The following is a 17668-nucleotide window of genomic DNA, read 5'->3' as shown; positions in this document are numbered from 1 at the left end:
TATTTCTTCAGCAGTTCTTTCTTGATTTTTTTCTCATAAAATCTGTGGTTTTGAGACAGTTGAAAATAATGGATATCCTGAACTTATTATATGGACTCTTGGAAGGCCAATCAGCACATATTTTGGGAGTTGAATTTTTAAATTATAATGTTATGCTGTGTGTGATGGCTTTCAAGTTGTGTGGAGCTTATATTTACAAGTACAGGTAGGGCAGTAGATAGGGCTTGTAGCTGTGCTAAGTTTTCATAAATCCTATAGCAATAATTAAGCTGATCTCTTTAGCTTTTTCATGCTAAACATTGTTTTGGGATTTCAGTATGTTGAGAAACATTGGCTTCATAAGCAGTCATGTGTTTCTAATTCAGCAATTTTAATTACAGGAAATTTAACGATAATGAATAGTAACAAAATATAAAATATAAAGAGGAAAAAAAAAAGACAAAAGAGAACTTAGTTTCCATCCCAAGAAAAGAAGCCTTTTGGTAATAAACTGGTGGCTTTACATTGGAAAATTCATTTGTTCTACTTAGAGCATATATGCTAACTGTTAGCAGCAGTCTTTTATTTTATTTTTGCTGTCCTTTTTATTTTCTCTTTGGTTCCCTTTTTATGGCTAGAAATATCTATTTAATAATTGGGAAAACATGATGGTAAGGCATGATCCTAAACAGGAAAGCAGCTGGTGCCTTAAGAGTTTGGTAATAGGATATCAGATTTTGTCACTGCTGTAAAATGAGTAATAAACTTGGGCAAGATTTTGGCCCTGCTGATCAAGAGTTTTGCCATTGATTTCAGTAGAGTCCAAATTTCATTGCTGGGGTGTGATAAGTAATAGCCTGAGTCAGAGTCTGTGGCAAGCAGAGGAGAGCTGCCTCTTTGGCTTGTCTTGGCTGAAATGTTTGTGGTCCCTGTGTCTACATCATAGCAGGATCCAACCTCTGTCGCTTGTGCCTTTCCCAGCAGAGCATCTGATGATGGAACAGGCACAAAGGTATGCAGTCTTCTGTTGCTTTGGTTTCCTTTCGTTTTCCAAACGTGGTGGGAAAACTGTTAGAAGGAGCTGCTGATGCTGTGTCCTCTCTGCTTTAATTTTTAATAAATAAGACTTCAGTATCCCAGTTTTGTAGGATGTCAAAGAATGATTTAACTAAGAAAGAATTCTTCAGCAATTCACAGAAATTGAGCAGAAGGATGATAAAATGTAGGATCCTAGGCCTGGAGAACTGGCCAGTTAAAACACCAAATGATCCAATTAAAAATAAAAGACAAATTCATGCTATTGTTGGCGAACTGTGGAGGTCATTTGATCATGATGATTCATTTGGCCAAGAGCAGCAGCAGCCTATATTAGACAGATTTCATTCAAAATTGTCTTTGATATAGAGCATAATCAATTAACTATGGTGATCCTCATGTCAAATGTTATAGCTGATGAATTAGCTTTAACTAACCCCATTGGTAGATTTATTTATGGGCAGCATATCCTGGCAACATACATAGATTTAGGGCATTAAGAAAAAAGTGAACTGCTAAGTAATGTAGCAGCTTGTCTGGTAGCCACCTTTTTGGAAATAGAATCATCAAATTTCAGAAATACAAACTTTCAAAAGACTGCAAATTCCAAGAAGTGACTGACAACCACATTCTTAATTTTCTACACCTTCTTTAAAAACATCTATTGAATTAACTTTTGAAATTGCCTGCAACTTCTTTTTAACTTCAGTGTAATTCTACTTCCAGTTTGAGAAATGTTTCTTCATAGCCTTCTTTTGAATGTTCAGTAGCAACAAAGATATTAGAAACCTTAAATATGGTAAAATTTTGAAACCTATTTTGTGGTCCAGAGTGTTGTTAGAAGAACAAATGAAAACCTAAAGGGGTTGCTTTTCACACCTGAAACACCTTAAGTCTTAAAGAAATCTCAGTGCTTTCCTTTGAAACTTTAAAAAAAATCTGGATCTAACCTGAATCTCACCCAGTAATTTCTGGTTTCTCTGTGCATACTTACAAGCAAAGATCAGGAGACTAAGACAATAAGAATTTCTGCCATCTTTCTTTTTAAGTTAGAACATCTTGATTTGTTTCCTTCTTTTGTTCTTGGTGTCATGCCCTCAACTGCCTGCTAAAAATTAACCAGAAAGATGGGAAGGCATGTTTGCAAGCTAATGAACTTAGCCATTTTAGTTTCTGATGTTCAAATGCAGCACATTATGTTCATGATATGTGTACAGAACTAATGTGATACAGTACAGAAGATGGAGCCAAGCTCTTCTCAGTGGTATTCAGTGAAAAGTTGATAAGCAATTCTATTTCAAGGCAAATGAAAAAATGGCAGCTTTTTACCTGGGGGTGGTTAGCACTGCAGCAGGATGCTGAGAGAGACTGTGGAGTGTCCATCCTTGGAGATATTTAAAATCTGATGGACACAGCCCTGAGCAAATTGATTGACCCTGCTCTGAGCTGAGCTGGCCCAGGCAATCTCCAGAGGTGCCTTCCTGCTTCAGCTTTCTGTCTGAATCTGTAATTCAGTCTTGGCTAATGAAATAACTTTGAAAAACATAGGAGATTGTAAGCTAATAGTCTTACAGCAACACAAATCTACCAGATTCTGAAACTGTATTATTTGTACTTACATGATATAAACTATATAGATAATATGTATTTTGGGTAGTATTCAAAGCCAACCTTAAAACAGAACTTGGTAGCTCTGCTCCTAAATTAAAAATCAAAGTATTTTTACTGTCATCATAAACAAGATTCTGAAGAGTAAAGCCATAGAAGTTGAAAAAGCAGAAAAGTAACAATGTTAATACTGTGTTTAAAACCATGTCCTAGAGGCAGACATTAACCAGCTGAAAAGCACATAAATTAGGATCTCTTTAAAATGCTGAGTTGCACAAATCATTCATAAAATTGATGTATGTTGACTTTCCACTTTCTTTTTTTTTCTTCTTCCATTAAAAATGTGTTTTCCCCTTGAAGCTGCCCCAGTCTTTTAGGGGCTGCGCTCTGTCCCTGATTCTGGTAACTTTGGTGTGCATTTATGTGGAGAGCTAAAGATTTCAGGTGGAGTCCAAGTGCAACATGATGATGTTGTTAACAGATTTATTTTCATACTGGGATGGCACTCGGAGCCTGAGCCCAGAGCCCCTCACTCTCTTAGGTACGCTCAGCACAGAGCAGGAGAATTTCCTGCCAAAGGAGCTTCTCCTCAAGCACACAGCCAGGGTGTGTCCCCAACAGCTTCCATGTCATGATATTGGTATGCTCCACCTTCCCCCAGCTTTCTAAGGGGGACTTTGGGGTATATCTTTCCTTGGATTAATTATAGTTTTTTTAGGGAAATTGTACTTGAAGGTAAAAGGTACAGAGAAGAGAGGAAAATAAGGACTTACAACACATTTGAAATGTTGGAATGAGCAGGTGGAGGGGTGTGTCTGATATCTAGCACTCGTGTGGTGTATTTGCATGCCAAAAATTGTTTTAAGAATTATCAATTGTTACGTACTTGCAGTAGTTGATAATGAAAAAAACCATCACTTCTTTTTTCTTTCTTTCTTTCTTTTTCTTTCTGAATTCATAGGCACTATACGCAGATAGCTATGAGAGACACAGCTTCTAAAATGGTGCCCTTCCCTGCATCATTAGCTAATGTCCTAATCAGTAAACAAAGAAAAAAATCCGAAATTTATGAACAGTTCTTTTGCCTTTAAATTAGCATTGCATATTTAGTATGTGTTTATTTACTTTTTTATTATTTTTAACTATAGTTTAAAGCAATAAGCCAAAGCTTTGAATAGCATACATGGACATGTTTTAATATATTCATGAGTGATCAAAATACAGTACAGAAATCACATATGCTGCTCTGCTGCAACTTTCAAGGTTCAATCCATCATTCTGGAACCCAGGGGGCTGAGATTTGACATCCTGCCTAGAAACCATACTTCAGATTGGCTGGAACCATGCCATCTCATGTTCAGGTTAAAAGAGCAGCTGTAATTTGTCTGGGTAGCACTTTAACTATGCACAGCAAATTGTAAAACCCATTTTCAGTAATAAACTGGAAGATAAAATAGGTCCATTTGCTTCATTTCCTGATCCATACAAGAATTTCATCATTTTGGTACAATACCACTTGGAGTTTGATCTTACAATGATGTAGATTTCTGTAACAACCTTTCTCAGATTAGCAGTTTTATTTAACCTATATACACTATGTAGAAGATTTCTCTTTCGGCATTTAGTGGAAGCCTTTTTCTATTGTTCTTTGGAACTGAAAATATGAGAATAATTTCATAGTAGGAGTTAAGTTTATATGTGATTGCCGCAATAAATGTTTATTTTGTACTCTTTATCAGCTGTAAATACCAGATGTGAAAATACTCTATCCTATTCTCTTTTTTCCCCTTTTATGTCTTAGTGTGGCTTGCTTGCAAGGGAGTAGCAAATGTAAGTATTCCCAGCAACACAGTGAGATGTTTTATATATATATATATATATATATATATGTATGTAATTTTTCTTTCTGGCTTTGGTTTGTAATTATTTTATAGTTCAACATTTAGTGTTTGCAAGTGTGACTTTTTTTTTGTCTGAGCAGCAAGAAGGGAAGGGAAGGGAATTTTCTTTGTCATTTAGGACCCCAAGAGAATCATCCCAGGATAGACTTTCCTCAAGGGATTTGCCAGTGAGCCCAGTTGTGGGCAGCCTGACCAGAGGCAGCCCCTCTCACCTGTACATGAAGGGTTTTGTTTCAATTCTTTTTGGACGTGGCACAGTTTGAGTTCCAGCTCTTGATTCTTATAGAAGTCTGCAGAAGCTTTGTGTGCCCATAGGCTGTAAGAAACAGCTTTAAATATCATTCTGCTTCAGTAAACAAGTAATGGCTTGACCATTAAATAAGTTGCCAATCCCCTCTGAATCCTTGGTACATTTACTTCACCAGCCTTCCTAAAAGCATCAGATTGTTGGGTTTTCCTTTTCACAGAGCCATTTCTCTACCTGCATCTCTACTTGGACTTCTTTCTTTCAGTTCCACAGACCTCTCTCTTTTGGGGTACGTCTTCAACTCTTAGAGTTTGCTAAAACACAAGGAAAATCTCCTGTCACTCTTCCTAACCCCTGTGCCCCACCTCTGAGCTGAGGAGTCCCATTCACAGACACGTCTCTGGTGCTGCCCACGCATCAATCACCACGGCAGCACCAGGGAAGGCTCTTTCCCTTACCCTCCCCTCAGTACCACGGGGCTTTTTGACATTTTTGGCAAGATGCTTGTCTGTGTTACCCCATTGTTTTAACTCAGCCCCACTGAAAATACATTCTTGCAAGAGGTTTGTTTCCTTCAGCCCATTGAAAATGCCTCTGGATTAAGAATTTTTATGCAGCCACAGTGTACTTACATTAAGCATGTAATTTGCTGGGGTAGCCAAGCCAGGCAAAATGCAATGTGTTTCTGTATAGTGCATCTCCCCCTACCAGAGTGAAGCAAGAGCAGGCTGCAGGGTAGCATTGTGTGTCTTGGTGGCCACACAAGCACTGGGTATTCACTGGAGACTTGGAGGTACGACAGCTGCATATAAATATGCGTACTTGGAGAGATCCCTGCTTGTGCCTCCTTCCAGGGCTGATTGGCTGTGCTGCTGCCCCTGCAAATCAATGAGCATTTCCCTCGTCTATCAGCTGCTCCCTTGCTTGGAAGCAGACAAAATGGTTAAAACACGAGCAGCCCACAGAGGGCTCCTGAGTGAGGGAGACTTGTTTGCTACAGCACTCAAAACATTTCCCTGAATCTACAGTAGCTCTCAGTAGATGAATTTAGCACTCAGCAGATTAATTTAGCTCACAGTGTGCTGGATTTAGAAAGAAAAACTAATATAGATGAATACATTCTGTTCAGCCAGCATATTTTGTTTTGCAACAATACACATGTCTTATTTGAACTGCAATCTGGTTGGAAAGCGTTTTGCGAATGGTGCATTGGTCATAAAAATGAGTCATGCTTGCTCATTTTTTAAAAAGCTCTCATCTACTGCAGATTGAGGAAAATAGTATTGAGCAATTCACTGGAGAAAGTATTGGAATTTCAGCCATCTCTGATGAGCTCCGGGCAGTTTTTAAGGTAGACTTTCCTATTGTGTTGCAAAAGAAAGGCAGCAGCTTTCCCTTTGTTACCTGCATATCTCAGTATGTGATGTGCACCACCCTGCTCTTTGTGGCTTGGCTCATCTGCCTCATGGGCAGGGTTTCCTTGGAAGGATCTGCAGGCGGGAAGCTGAAGGTATATCCAATGGCTGTTGGGAAGAACTTGAGCAGGATAAAACCAAGATACAAAATCCATTGTTTCATGGCTTCATTTTAACCTTTAGCTTTCTTCCTTAACCTGGAACATGTCACAAGGAAAGTGGAACTCTAGATTGCTTATGGATGAGGTGGCTACTTGCTTATGATAACAGTCATGTTTACTAATTCAGGAGCTAGGAAATTTAATAAAATATAAAAAGATATAAAATAAAAATATAGAAAACATACCCAGGAGCTGATGAGATCATTTGAACATAAAATGGCCAAAGAAATGAGAAGAAAAATGCTGTGATATGACAAGCTGGCTTTTGAAAATACGATCCTCAGTAAATGAGTATCTTATAGGGAAAACTCTTTCCCAACACAGCTTCCAGAGGTTTTCTTGACAAAGTATTTCCACTACCAGCAGCAGAGTGATGATTATAAAACATTCTTTCAGTCACTCAACATTTTTTTAAAGGGAAAACCCCCCACATTAAAGAATGGGTTGAAGAGCAAATAACTCCTCTCAACTGAGCTGGTGCTGTACAGTGCAGACCTAATTTACTTGGGAGCTTCTCTACTGTTACTGTGATGACTGCTTTATAGAAGTGATTCCCAATCCTATTTAATCAAAGGACTACTGAGCCTTTTGGAGAACACAAACTGAAGATCTTCCTCTCAATTATAGTGCAGTGGTTTTCTTTTACCAATAGATAAAAATGAAGCAAAACCTTGGAAGCTCTTATGAGGTTTGTTTTGCCCACTTGTTTGTGTACTGCCTTGCATGTGCAGAGATATGCATATGTTTTCTTCTCTGTTTTTAAATCCTACAATACTTCTGGAGTTTATCTTGTGACATCTTACAGGCTCCCAGCAGCTTTTAATCAGTATGTTGAGTGCTGCAAGGAAAGACCACAGAAGGCTGGAGGCCTGGTTCCTGTGTTTGCCAGGAGCCTTGCCCACCAAACCACAAAGCATTCTGTGCTCAGTTGCTTTTCCTTCTAGATGGTAAAGTCTGCTTTCAGTAAGAGACAGCAAAGTGGAAATCTCTCAGGAATCATGTGGGATTTTGCCAGTTCTCCTGTGAGGAGGATGAGGCAAAGTGGTGCATCCACAGGTTGTGCAGGTAGGCAGTGGTGAGTCACCATGCCTTCTGCCTCCTCTCTTCCAGGAGGAGTGGGAAGGTGTTAGGAGTAAATCCTCCTACTGGAAGAGGCGTGAGCAACCACTATGCCACATGGACCTCACTGGGAGCTGCAGGAAGGGGCTGGAGAGGGATTGGCACCACACTGCCCTGGCAACCCTTTGCCCCTGGCTCTGCCCCTGCAGCCCCCAACCCCAGTGAGCAAAGGATGAAGATGCAAAAGACAGGAATTATTCTAAGGGCAATTTTTGGGATACAGGAAGTAAGGAAAGGCTTCTGCTGACTGAGGTCCAACTTTTTCTTTGTGCTAGTTTTAAGTCACACAATCTTCCTTTTCCTTGACTCTGTTAAGGTGGTTTTGTAGATAAATAGGAATCATGGAAAGTTAACTGTAAGTCACAAAGATGCAACTGTACTTCTACAAGGACTTTGTGATTGCTGCAAGGCTGAGTACCCTAGACCCCTAGCCTGTACAAATTAATTGAGGGGGGATTAGTAGTTAGCTTTACTTTCAGTAGTTTGAGATTTTTGCAAATAGACCAAACTTCAGTGTCTTCTCTTCCATGGGACAACACCAGAGCATCCTGCTGCTGCAAATCCTTACATTCCACAACCCACTTCATTCATCTCCTCCTTTCAAGGTTTTTTGTGTTCTTGGCAACAGCTACAGAGGAAATTAAAAGCTTTACTTCCAGACTATCTTCAAACATGGAATCCAGTTTCTCAAAATCTGGTTCTAAAAGCTTCAGTTTTTATTGTTTTCTGTGCTTCCCTGCCAAGATCTCCTTGCTGTGGCAAAATGCTGCCATCTGTAAGATATATTAAACTAGATACATTTTAGTGTGTTGGTACTTGAGAGTACCATACTTATGGCCTTGTTATGGTTTAAGATTGTGCAAGACTTCAGGGCACATAGGACCTTATTTTAAATGTTCAGTTGGTTGGTTGGGGTTTTTTCTCTTTTGGTTAAGTGTGGTCCAGCTTAAAAGTTGCAGCTTGGAACACATACATAAATTAAGCTAATTTAATCTAGATCTATTATATATAAATGGACCTTGTAGCTCTGATGTGTACATGGAAACAGGGGATAGCATATATTGGTAGAAGTGACTTGTCTGTACATTATAAATGCATGAAGTGTTCCAAGCAGTCCAGCAGTGGTGCTCTTATAGATTCTCATAAAGAATATTTGCTGCTGTAGTATTTATAGAAGCTAATGGATATCAAAACTTCCTCTTGATCACTACAGGAGTATTTATACTTTTATACAAAAACAATTTCATGATCATATTAAATGAGTTAGGAACACATTTAGGAACACATTTAGGAACACAGTTATTTCTTCCCTGGAGCACAACTGGCCATTTCTTCCTATTCCTGTGACATAATTTTAAGCTGCTATTTTCAACATTCTTGATATTGCTTGGTAGGTTATAAATGATAAAGTGAACTAGATTAGAGATGTTTCAGCTGTGCACAAACCATGCTTTGTTATGGGAACAGGACCAAAAAACCAATATAGATGCAGTCTACGTTGTTTAAAAGGACTCCTCATTGTCAGGTATTATTTTCATCTGATCTTGAGAAACTTGGAGAATAAACAATAGACTAAGGCTGACTAGCTCAATACATGGGACGTGGAAAGTAATTAGCATCAATGAAGCAGATGTCCTGTTTAACAAAGTTGATGCTATTTGGAATGAATATTTGGTTTTTTTGAAGTTCAAATAAGCTTGGATATAGAGGTTTTACAGTTTTAGTCCTAGGAAAAAGAAATTTTGTTTAATGAGGTATAAAAACATTTTGTCTCCTGAAGTGTTACTGGTTCACTGGAAATAATTTTTATTTATGATTTGTCTGTATTTGGCACATGACTTACAAGCACTGTTTGCTTTCATCACCTTTTCCTCTTCATTCTCCTGTCTCTTCCCCTCACTTCAGCAGACTCACCTGTCTGATAGAGATAATAATTTGTAATAACTCTATATCTGAGGACTTGTACTGACAAAGTCATAGTGGCTACCTCTGGCTGCTATCTCTATGTAGGCAGTATTTCTTCATGATATAGTGGAGCTATCTCATTTAAACAGACTCAGGTGCAGGAAGAAAATCCCAGTCTTCAGTAAATAAAGTGGGTATCACTCTCCTGAAGGCAGCGATGTTTAGAATTTTTATTTTTTGCTCCATATTTGGTGAAAGCTTTGACAAAGGGTGTTGAACAGTATGGTGTGATGAGACATATTTTCCTGAGGAATTAAGAAGAAATAAGATGGTACTGAAAACAATATGGATTTTACAATTGCTTTGGAATTCTGTACACAAACCACGCATAGAATGTTTCTTCCTTCTGCCCTTTCTTCTATTTCTTTTTTTAGTTTTGCTTTACTTTAACTGCATATGTTTATAGCTCTAGGAACATCAATTTTTGTATCACAGACTAAAAAATGCTGCACACAGCAAAATACTACTGGCTAACCAGTTTCTGTCTAAAGGTGTATAGAGGGAGGAAAAGACACTCCATATTTTGCTTTCAAGCCAGCCAAGATAGCTCATCTATGCACAGAACATTCCAGGGGCAGCAGGAGAAAGTCCACATACATAAGATTTGCTGAACCCTTATCACTCAGGAAGTGGGAGGAACGGTCTTTAGATTGGCATTCTAGTCTGGGTTATCAGAGACTTAGTCGTGGTTCCTGAGTTATCACAGATATCCTGATGTTAAGTAGCATAAGTAGTTTTCCTATGCCTCAGTTCCCCATCAGGTAAAAATAGGGATCTCTTACAGGGCTGTTGTGGGCATAAATACCTAAAGCTTGTTAAGTGCTCGGCTTATGCAGTAAGGAAGCTTGTCTAAGTACCTCAAAGCACAGTTTAGGCTGGAATGTGTATATGTGGTATCCATGCACCGGGGATTCATTAATATCTTGGGAGACAGACGCCCAGTGAACCTTAGAGGATGGAAATATCAGCAATGCACTGAATTGCTCTTGTGTAAGAACCAAGAGACACTTCTTGGTGGAAGGCAGTTCTTTGAGCTGCGGCTGGACATGACTAAAGTAGAAAAATATTGAATTGCTTGGTCCAAGGGGATGCCAGGGAATGAGAGAAGGCTCTTCCGAAATTCTGCATTGAGAGAGGAGGAAGTGGAGGAGCAACACAAGCAGGTACTTTGTAAGAGGGAATATTTCTAGAATGGATACTTCTTTTTTGGAAGTCGGACATACAGGAGCAAAAATATGGAAGAGAATCAGGAAAAAGGATTTTTGAAGGAGGATTTTTCTTCTGGTAGACTATATAGCTCAAGACACAACTGGGGAGTTGGAAAAGGAGAGGAAGATTATGTTGGAGAAGAGGGAGAGAGTAACAGTAGCAGCTACTGAAATACTGATGTCCATTTATTTAACTAGTGAAACACTAATGTTGTGGATGAAGTCGTGCATAGGAGGACATCACAGAAGGATCAAAAATCAGAAGATTTATAGTTTGCAACAAAGAAAATAATTTTGTGTAAGATTTCTGTGTTAGAATAGTCAGAAGAAGAATAATTATTGAAACACTTCTCTCCAGCTGAAAAACCTCTGCAGGGAATCCGTCTGTTTTAGCAGAGGGAAGAAGGGTGCTCTAGAGATAACAGAGCTCTTTCAAGGTTAAAGGCAGAGGTCACGGTGGTGCTGTAAATTCCACCAGCTCCAGTTGTCTGCGCCGGGCTGTGAGAGGGAGCCGGGCTGTCCATGCGCAACCGACGGAGCCGCGGCTCGTCCCGCGTCAGGACAGCGCCAGGAGCATCGTGAGTAAGGGCTTGGCCATGGAGGCAACAGGTTCCCGAGGCAAAAATAGTTATGGGTGGGGAATGCGACTTGTGTGGAAAAATACCGAGAGATGAGGCAGTCAACAAAAGGGAAAGCAGAGGGAATAGTTAAGCTGTATCGGGAAAGATGAGCTGGAATTTTTCTAACAGATATCAAAATTTTAAGGTAGAGAATAATCTTTAGGGTAAAGTGTAAGTACAGAGAGAATCTGACTGGATTTGGAAGATGAAATTTTTGAGAATTTTCTTTGAGAATCTTAGGGATTAGAGGTCTTTTGCCTTGCTTTGTGTTTTTCTTTGCTTTGCTAAGACCATTCAATTTCATAGAAAAAAATAAAAGTACAGAGTGACATGTTATCCTATCTCACCTCCCAAATAACACTACATTCGGATAGATTTGCTAGATGAGGTTTTTGTTTGGCTTGTTCAAGGGGGTGAGCAGCAGAGAGAATATAAATTTCTCCTGTTTAGTCGCACTAGTGAAAAAATGAGCAATTTGGCATTTAGCTGTCAGGTCTATGTACTGTTCCTGTACAAACCTTGTATAAGAAGGATTTAAGTAAATACAAATGAAGTACTGAAAGCATAAAACATCTGGAACATTTTAAAGATGCACTGAAACATAATGTGATTATTTTCTATTTAGCTAATTATACCTATTATGACTTTTAAAAAATTCCACTTTGCAGCCATTGTTATGTAACTTGTGGCTTTTCTGTTCTTTGAATCTCAGCTTTCCATTCATGTGGTATATAGAAAAATGTTACAAGACAAATTACAAAGCTCAACTGAATCAATGCCAAAAATCTTAACCAAGTTACTCTATTAAATAAATAACTAATATAGTGCTTACTCTTCTGTGGTTTTCTTTGGATTTTTTTTAATCAAAAAGAAATGCTAATGTAATAAGCCAGAGCTGAGCAGGATCTGCTTTCTTTTTTTTTTTCTGGTGTATAGTTTAATGGAGTTACTCTGCACCTATAGTGAGGTATTTAAGATCAGTTTGTGAGCTACTATTCCTGTGTAGTATTTTTTCACCATCTGGAACAGGATAGTTTTGCTCCTACTAGTATTTGGATGAGGGATTTCTTCTCCTTGGAAGAATACTTTGGACCTGAAGAAGCTGCAGGAAGAAGAGGAAAGCCCAAATCTGCAGTTTGCCTACTGAAGGGAGATGAAGAGGGTGATTTCCAGGGGGGTTGCCTGGCTGTGGATCTGCTCTGGGTGCCCCACAAAGTAGCTGCCACGGGGAGTGAGCTCCAGGGGATGCTGACTCAGTGGGAGGTGTGGATGTGCCTTCCAATCCTCCTCCAAATGCAGTGGAGGTTTTACTTCTCTCTTTTTCTGCTAAAATGGGTTCACAGTGCAATTCAACCCCTAGAAAATATATTAAAGCCAATACTGGTTTAAATATTTTAGGAGTAAAAAAGATTTAAAAGATTTTGTCCTTTCTTTTTGCAGCAGTGACTGAAACTACTACTAACAAAATGAAAACAGTTATATGAGCTTTGTGTTGATAAATTGGTCATTGCTTGGGTACTGTTGTAGGAATCTGACTGCAATTAGCAAAGCCTATGTTTGAGTCCAGTTTTATCCCTAATTTAAGAACTGAAGTGAGCTTGAAGCCTTGCAAAGTAGAATAGATCTCACTGGGGAAAGAAAAAATTAAATTTTTACCTGCAAATCAGTCATAATTTGCAAAAAAATCTTGAAGAACTCAAATTCATTTTATAAAATATTTGATTCATTTTTCTGTATTATGCTTTTGAGACAACCATTCACAAAATAATTTTTTTAGAAATTTGCAAATCCATATGATGAAAATCCCTCCAAATAGTTTGTGGGTTTTGTCGCACAAATGCATAAGAAAGAGAGAGAGAGAGAGAGAGTTTGGTTCCTCTCATACCTTGCCATTTGATTGAGATATCAAAACATGATACCTTTTTTTGCCTACAAAATTATCCAGTCCAGGTTTACTAGTACCTGAGGTACTAGGAGGTGACTTCTTCGTGTTTTCTTTTTAATTAAATATGACTTCTCAGCCTTTTCAGATCGATCCTGTTCAGCTGGAAACATGCATTAAAAAAGGGGCATTTGTTAAACATTTTAATTCAACAGTTGTCAGCATTTTTGATGAAATTTAGAGGATTTGATTGATTTTGTTAGCTATTTTTGCATGCACTTATTACCATCTCCAGTATTATTATCCTTTTCTTCCTGAAATGTGTAAATTGGTTGAGTAGAGTTACCAGTGTCCTAGGAGCACTGGGAACACCCTGGGAACACTTGCTAGGTTCCACTGGTTGTATTCTAGGGAAGAGTTATGGATAAAAACTGGGAAAAAAAACATCTTGACCCCAAGAGTGATGTATCATGGTATATCCGAATCCACCTTGAGAACAGGAACCTGATTCCAAGCTGGAAAGCTGTGGGTAGCTGACACAGAGGTTAAAACAGAGACATTCTGAAAGGCAGGAATTTGCAGGTCTCAAAGTTCACTGGGCATATTTGTTATTGTGTTTGTAACCAGCCAAGTGTGTTGCTGGTGCAAGGTGTATGAGGGCCATTGCAGTATTGCACAAAAAAAAAGGCCATAAAAACACTGTGCAACGAAATTTGTGCTGTTCTGAAATGCCTAGATGCTACCATCAACTGAGATGCTTCCCATTCCCACAACCTTTTTAAGCAGGCATCTAAACTGATAAATTTCTTTTCTCCATGGTTTGGTGGAGGATGTGCAAAGCCATTTTTTATAGGAAGACTTGAGTCCATAATAATAAAATAAGGTTGATTTTAATACTTCAAAAAGTCCTTGCTTCAATTACTTAGTGTACATTTCTGTGGGCTCTCTGTTCCTATTTCTTTTCCCTTTTTCACATAAATGGGTGTGGAATGGGATGGAAGAAGTTCAGGTATTATAATGTGCATTCCAGGACTGTTTGTGCTGAGCTGATTTTAATGTCTACAGGACTAGGGTCAGAAAAGCCAGTTTAATTATGTACAAACGTCCAGGAGCTATAGACAAGAACTCCAGCTACTGATAAAAGTAACCCCAGCACTGATGAGTGTTGCAAAATAAAGATCCCCCAGAAACCCAGTTAATGGCATCTTTGTTCCCAAGCCCTGACTTTGTGGAAGTCCTGATACTTCAGGTTTAAAAATTAACAATGTGGACCTGAAGTGAAAAAAATACTTTGAAAGTGAGGATGAAACAAACTCTTCCCTTTTCATCTTCCCCAATGATTTACAGGCAAACACCACCCCAGGCAACTTCCGAACTTCCATAATTGCATTGAATTCCTTGTTAATTGGGCTTTTCTCTTGCTTTTGAGTTCTTTCTTGAGTAATGCTTGCTTTATAATGATTTGTGTGCAGACAATAAATGTAGAGATTTAATAGGATGAAGGCTTTGGCTCCATATAAAGGTATTTAGTCCTTAACTCCCATTGAAATCAATACCTTTCCAATTATCATTATGACTTAAAATTAATATCCATAAAATAGGATTATTATTAAAATGTTTGAGGGATAAAAAGAGAATAAAAATACTGTTCTTCTCTAAAGGGATTGTGAAAATTGTATCTTTAGAATTGCATGGTAATTGTTCCTGTAACTTGATGCTTTTTATATCATATGTGCTCAATTTGAAAATAAGAATTTGGTGACTGACTCTGGAAACTAGGAGGGAAACTTTCTCCATTTCACAAGTTAAAAAACCCTGTCTTTCATCAGACTCTTTATGATGCCTGTTCCTCCAGAGCAAGTGGGGATAACAGCTTGTTTGTGATTCACTACAAGGTAAAGAATTGAAACTATTTTCTCTAAGCAAAGCAGAGATAAGTTGACTAAGGAGGAGTGAGCAGTATCTTTTGCTCTGAAAGAGGCTGTGACACAATTAATGAGGGAAGTGGAGCTGCTGTTTTTTTCCCAGAGCAGAGTCAGAGGTTCAGGGATTTTGGCTGGTTCAGGAGTGCTGGCAGCAATGTCAGCATCAGCAGGGATGGGTGGCCACCACAGTTCTGGGACCTGGCCAAATCTGCAAATTGCATCCCATCTCCCATGAGTGCATTTACCCTTGCTAGTTTTCATGCACATCATGTTGTTACTGAAAGGAACAGCAAAAGTACCCAGAAGTCTAAAGTCTAACAAGGAAAGGCAGTTTGCTCTCTAATGCTAAACAAATGTAATGATCAGGAGCATCCATGCTTGGTACTGGAGTCTAACCGTGAATGATTGAGGTTGGTGGGACATAACTGGTGGCCTAACAACACTGTCAGCAAAAAAGGGAGATGAACAGTCATTGGCAGAGGCTGCTGTCTTTTAGTGCACATAGTGATAGTCCTTCTCATGCAAATGTGGCTTTCTTAAACAGAACAGATTCTCGTTATGTTTTCTGTTGGTTTTACATTTGGGGTTTTTAGGTTTTGGGTTTTTGTTTTTGTTTTTTTCATAGTAGATCTCATTCCCGTGTAGGACCTCAGAATAAAGATTATGTTCAGAAATCTTACAAAAGCACAGTCACCCATATATTTTATCCTTTATCCCATCATCAGTCATCTTTTCCCTGTTTTTGCATTTGCTCAAACTCTCTTGCTGTTAAACTGTTTCCCTGCTATTAGATCTGAGCAGAGAAACTGTTTTATCTACAGTTGCATGCACTGTCCAGTGGTGCAAACCCAGTAACAGGGCTGTGGTTAGGACTCACACACAAATCTTTCTGAAATGAGATAGACGTTCTCAAAAGTCACAAACAGGCAGATGGCTGAGGAGATGGTGAGGACATGATCCTTTCAGTTCAAAGTTGTCTCACCTAAATCAGAGTTTCTGAATTTAGATAAACTAGCCTGACTACATCAGAAAGATGCTAATGTAACAACAGAAACCTTTATTTTAAGCAAGATACACTCTAGGCTTTGCTGAATACTGGGCTGATTTGACAGGGTTTGCATGTTGTCTGTACCTTTTCTTTTTGCTGTTTGTTAGTCCATTCCAAAATTCCCAGCATCATGGTCAGTAGTTTCCCTTTTAGTGAAAGATGTAAGGAATGTTGGCCAACACATATTCATGGAAAGATGTTCCACATGGCAGAAACAGCTGTCTCAGAGGGCTGGTAGAGAGGTGAAAGAACTGTCTTTCTGTGTCACCATAATCCTCTTCAAGAGTCTTTTGACATTGTTTTTACACTTCCTATTATAAGACTCAGCTTCCAGAGTCCAGGATTGAAGCTGTGTTTCTTTCTTTGGGGTCAATAAATGTCTGGTGAAACACTCCCAAAAAAACCATTCTGTCACAAGAGTAGGAGGAAAGGATGGAATGTGCTGTCAGTTATTCCCTGACCTTGAGGAAGATCATCTGCATCTTCTAGCACTGGAGCTGGTGATAGTGGTTGGCAGATATCATTCTTCCTAACAGAATTTCTGAAGATTATATCCAATGCAAACACAATTCTTAGATATTTACTTATCAAGAAAATTATTTGCAATGTGCTCGCTGTTTGTTTTCAACTGAAATCTTTGAGTAGGACCTTGAATATATAAAGTCTGGTATAATTCTGAGTCCTCTGCAAAAAATGAGTCCTTGTGATCCAAATTAAGTACTCAGTTTTCAGTCTGATTTCTTGGCCCTGAGGAACTCATCTGGGACAATGTTATTCCTGCAAAGGAATTTGCTGAACTTGAGTTGTGCAGTGTTTGCAACTCAGTCAAAGCATTCATGATTAGAATATATGGACCATAACAAAATTATCACCCTTTTTTTCTATGAGGATTTGAATACTACTTATTTAATGTCTCTCCAGACCACGGGTCAATCAATGAAATTTAACAAAATATCAGTGCTTGAACTTCTTGAATGTCTGTTTGTACGTAGGCTGAAGAGGAGTTCCCATGGAAATACTGTGTGACTAAGTAATTAAGAACTCTAGCATATTCTGTACTCATTGAAAAAAATAAAAGTTGCTCAGGAAGGCTAAAAACTTGGCTTTTTTTGATGTTAATATTCATCACATAACAGTCTTAATAATGCTCTTTTTGACAATATGTTTATTTTAAATATTATAGAAAGTAAAGTAACTGTATATTTCAGTTCCTTGAAGAACATTTAATGATAAATAAATGATAAACTTTTCACCATCTGAACATCTGAGTATCTTATATTGATATCATTATGATATAATGATAGTTATACATTTGGATTTGAATAAAAATATACAAAAGTTGATACTACCTATGTAACAGATAACCTCAAACATTTCTTTGCTCAGCATGGCTTGGTATGTCTGTTGGGTATAGTTCTGTTTATAAGCTAATCCTGCTCCACAGTCAGGAATCTTCTGAACAAACAGGGGCCTGCTAGATTTTAAAAGGCTTTTCATTTAGAATGATATTGCTGCTTGCATTTTCTATATAAGAAGAATAACCACTCATTGCTAA

The 17668-nt window shown here is 38.4% G+C and overlaps 1 long non-coding RNA gene across 1 annotated transcript in view; it reads left to right on the top strand.

The window, feature by feature from the left end:
* LOC118688430 (uncharacterized) overlaps positions 1-17668 on the top strand; it is a 224181-nt gene that overhangs the window by 142640 nt on the left and 63873 nt on the right. The gene's annotated exons all lie outside the window — the stretch shown is intronic.

Source organism: Molothrus ater, chromosome 2 (assembly GCF_012460135.2).
Source record: "Molothrus ater isolate BHLD 08-10-18 breed brown headed cowbird chromosome 2, BPBGC_Mater_1.1, whole genome shotgun sequence".
Lineage (NCBI taxonomy): Eukaryota > Metazoa > Chordata > Aves > Passeriformes > Icteridae > Molothrus > Molothrus ater.
This window is presented reverse-complemented; position numbering and strand designations above follow the sequence as displayed.